At 40.0% G+C, this 4,026-nt stretch overlaps 1 pseudogene; it reads right to left on the reverse strand.

Moving 5' to 3' along the window:
* Positions 1-1,783: 1,783 nt before the first annotated feature.
* LOC132006546 (SRA stem-loop-interacting RNA-binding protein, mitochondrial-like) lies at positions 1,784-2,122 on the reverse strand (annotated as a pseudogene).
* Between the last annotated feature and the right edge of the window lie 1,904 nt (positions 2,123-4,026).

The following is a 4,026-nucleotide window of genomic DNA, read 5'->3' on the forward strand; positions in this document are numbered from 1 at the left end:
GACTTGAACATACCTTCTTCCCACCCCCACCAAAATCGAGGTTCCTCTGTGACAGGTATGCAAGCTTTGGTTAGCTTTCTCTTTTTCTCTTTCTTTTTTCTTCCCTTCCTTTCTGACTTCCTCCCCTCCTTCCATTCTCTCCCTGCCACCCTCCCTCTCTTTCTTTCTTTCTTTCCTTCTTTCTCATTCTTTTCTTACTTACTTTCTTTCTTTTCATTGAAGTGTAGTTGACACACACCACTGTATTGGTTCCAGGTGTGCAGTGCAGGAATTCGACAAGTCTATACCGTACATTATGCTCACCGTGAGTGCAACGACGGTCACCACGCATGCTTACAACATCGCTGACCATATTCCCTACGCTATGCCTTTTATCCTCCTGTGGGTAAATTCCTTTTGTAGTTATGATTGCCTTCTCTGGGTATCCTCACTTAGGATCCCAAGATCCTTGGAGATCTTAGTTAAGTTAATATTTATGGAATGCCTACAGTGAACTAGATGAAGGTAATGTATTAATAGCCTTATTAAAGTGTTGTTAAAAAATGGGCTTCTTCTTTTTTTTTTTTTTTTTAAATAATTTGATTTATTTACTTGACAGAGTGAGCAAGAGGGAGAGCATGGTGGGGCATTCGAGGGAGAGGGAGAAGCAGAGTCTCCGCTGAGCAGGGAGCCGATCCTGGGCTTAATTCCAGGACCCTGAGATCATGACCTGAGATGAAACCAGATGCTGAACCAAATGAGCCACCCAGGTGCGCCAAAATAGTTTATTCTAAGCCCCATGTCACCAAACCCAGATGTTAACAATTTGTTTTGCCTCTCTCAGAAGTGGAATCTTAAATCAGTTAATCAGGAATCACCTGATTAGCTTAACTACCTGGTAGACCCCTGCCATCCCCTAAAGGAAAGTAACCTTTTAGTAACCAACCCACTTTCTGTCCAGTATAACTCATTTGTTCCTTCTCCCTTCTGCCTCTAAGTTTTTCATTTTGTACAGCTTTTGGAGCTTCTCTCTGCTGGTCCGGATGTTGCCCAATTCAAATGAATTTGTTTTCAAATAAACTTCAAAATCTTAATATGTCTCAGTTTATCTTTTAACCCTATATTCTGGGCATGGTTCAGTGGAAAGATGTTGGAGGGTGGTGTATTTGGTGGGAAATGTGGGATAGGGAAAATGCGAGGCAGGGGATCTGGGTGGGAGAAGAGGCAATGGGAGGAACTAGGGTGGAGGAGTGGGGAAGAGTGTGGGGGGCAGGGAGTATAAGGACGAATAGGGGTGCAGAGGACACTGTATCTAGCACTACACCAGAACAAGTAGGTAGGATCCCAGTTCTCTGGAGAAAGACATTGATTGAATAGCAAGAAGCCTAAGAGAAAAAAAGTGTGAAATGTGAGAATGGGTGAAAAACATCCACAAATGTTGTCACTTCCAATTTTGCATATTACCCAGGGGGGTGTGAATTCCATGACTGGAATCCAAAACCCTCTCTTCAAACAATTCCAACATGTTTCTTTCTTTCCTTCCTTCCTTCCTTCCTTCCTTCCTTCCTTCCTTCCTTCCAGATTTTATTTGAGGGTGAAGTGGGTAGAGGGGCAAGGAAAGAGGGGGAGGGAGAGGGATAAGCAGCGCCAACATAGGACTCGATCTTAGGACCCTGAGATCAAGACCTGAGCTGAAACCAGGCGTCAGAAGCTTAACTGAATGAGCCACCCAGGTACCCCAAACACCTCCAACACTTTTTTTTAGACAAAATTTTTAATTTTATTTACTCTAATAGGTAGTAATAGTCTCAAAAGTCTTTCTCTTCATCAGATGTCTGATCCCCTTGCAAAACTTTTGGTCTTTGAACTTGAAGGTGGAGCTTTACTCCATCAAGAATGTGTTGTTCTTGTTGTAGTGCATTCTGAAGTTCCTCTTCTGAAGAATCCAACCCATACCTCTGTGAAATCCAGTCTCTCTGTCAAAAGGTATGGTGCACTTTTGTACATGACCAAACTGTGCAAAGTGTTCTCTCACTTCACTCAAGGCCGCGGTCCAGGGGATTTTTCTGACAAAAGCCACGGGCCAGCTAACACTTGTTCGCAGCGCCACAGCACCCCTCACTGCAGAGGAAGCCATCTTTAGATCGAGGACCTCAGCGACCTGTCACCTCCAACATTTTTAAAAGAAAGAAAGAAACAAAAACATAGTAACATGCTTGGGAGCATGGCAACAACTAACCTAGCCACACTTCCAAAGGGCCATGTTGTTGAAGATATTTAGCTAAGGAAACCAATCACTGTAGAATAGTTTCTGCTAAAGTCATTGTGAGCAAGACCAGTGCTTATAGTCAAAAGGTTTGAAAAATATCTTTACCTAAATTTTATTTCATGCTGACTCCACACTTTCCCCACCCTTAAGAGTTTACAGAAATAATTTCACTCTCTACCAAGGAAACTAAAATTATAATTGACAAATGGCTTTAGAAGAAAAATAAGAGCGTGAAGAATTTGAATAAAGGGCTCAAATATCTTCCTTTCTGCCTAATAAAACTCTTAATATCAAACCATAAGAAATGCAAATGAAAGGACCAAGGGGTCATAGCTGGGGCTAACTAGTCTTGGTAACTCCTAGGAATTCATAAAACTTTTTATGACCTGTATAGAGCTTGAAGACTTTTGTTTGTGCTACCACAACTGTCTTTTGAAATGAATTAAAAGGAAAAATTGTAGATCTTATTAGGTATTTCTCCAGTACTACAAATCTAATCAGGAAAATATTTAACCCTTTCTCCTCGGTAGGGTAAAAAAAATAATTTTTCCTCTACCTTTCTGAGTTCTTGGCTGAGACAAAGGTAATAAAAGAGAGATTAATTTTATTACAGGTAATAAAAATCAGATTAATAAGAGAAAAACAAACAGAAGTTTATTAACATTTATATCCCATGTGCATGAGAGGGTACCCAGAGAAAATGAGTGACTCTCACTGGTAACCCACGCCACCATCTTAAATACTGTCTTTGACTAAAGGCAAAAGAAAGAAAAGCATGGGGGAGGGGTGGAGGACCAGTTATGGGAGGTAATCCGGAAAAGCACAGTAAACAATGGTAAGGGTAATTATGTAGATTTAAATTGCCTCTTTCTCCACTGATAAAATTCTCTGGAGATTTAGTCATTCTTCTCTTCCTGAGAACAGAGAGGAGACCCCTTACACAGAGATTCCTTTCACAAATATAAATTTCTCTTACAAAAGGATAACTTGTCTTGCCTTCAGAGCTTCTCCTATGTCTGCTGTTCCTCAAAGTCATTCTTAAGCCAAAGAGCTATATTTTGGAGTGGCATATGCTGCCCCCCCTTCAACCCCAGGATAAAACATGGAGCTATGTTTTGATCATGGAAACAACAGTAATTGCAAAGATGGAATATTTGTGCTCCTTCCTTTTTGGCAGGGTGCAGTAGCTCACTTTTCGGAATCTGTTAAGGACGGAAGGTGGAAGAATGGAAGCTTGGATATTTTTCAACATTCTTGTTTTTCCTTAGCTGTTCCCTGATTCTTCAAGAGGCCTGTACCCTGTTATATGCTATATGTAGAAAAAAATCATGTAGGACAAATGTAATAAATTGAAATATAAAAATGATTTACAGAGAAGTACATCTCTAGGAAACCATTTTCTCTGGAGCTTTCCCCAAAGTTTCTGGGAATTTATGAAATGCTTTTGATGATGAACCTTATTTTTAGCTATACCCTATGGCAGTCTCCTTGCAAAAGAAATGGGAATTCTGTTTATGCTACAGAAATTGAAGTTCTGCACAGCAGTCAATAGAAAATAATGGATATCAATTACACAGCTGGAACTGCTGACTTGATCAGATTTTATAACCCTCTTCTCTGGGGGTCTTTTTAATAAATCTATGGAGAGTAGTATCGTGTGTTTTATGGGAATGCTCTGATGTTTTATTCTATATATAGAAACAAGTAACTAAAGGCAGTTTGACCACCTTACAGTAACTCACATTCCTAAATACATAAAAATTAATGAAAAACAGACA

This window comes from Mustela nigripes, chromosome 18 (assembly GCF_022355385.1).
Source record: "Mustela nigripes isolate SB6536 chromosome 18, MUSNIG.SB6536, whole genome shotgun sequence".
NCBI lineage: Eukaryota > Metazoa > Chordata > Mammalia > Carnivora > Mustelidae > Mustela > Mustela nigripes.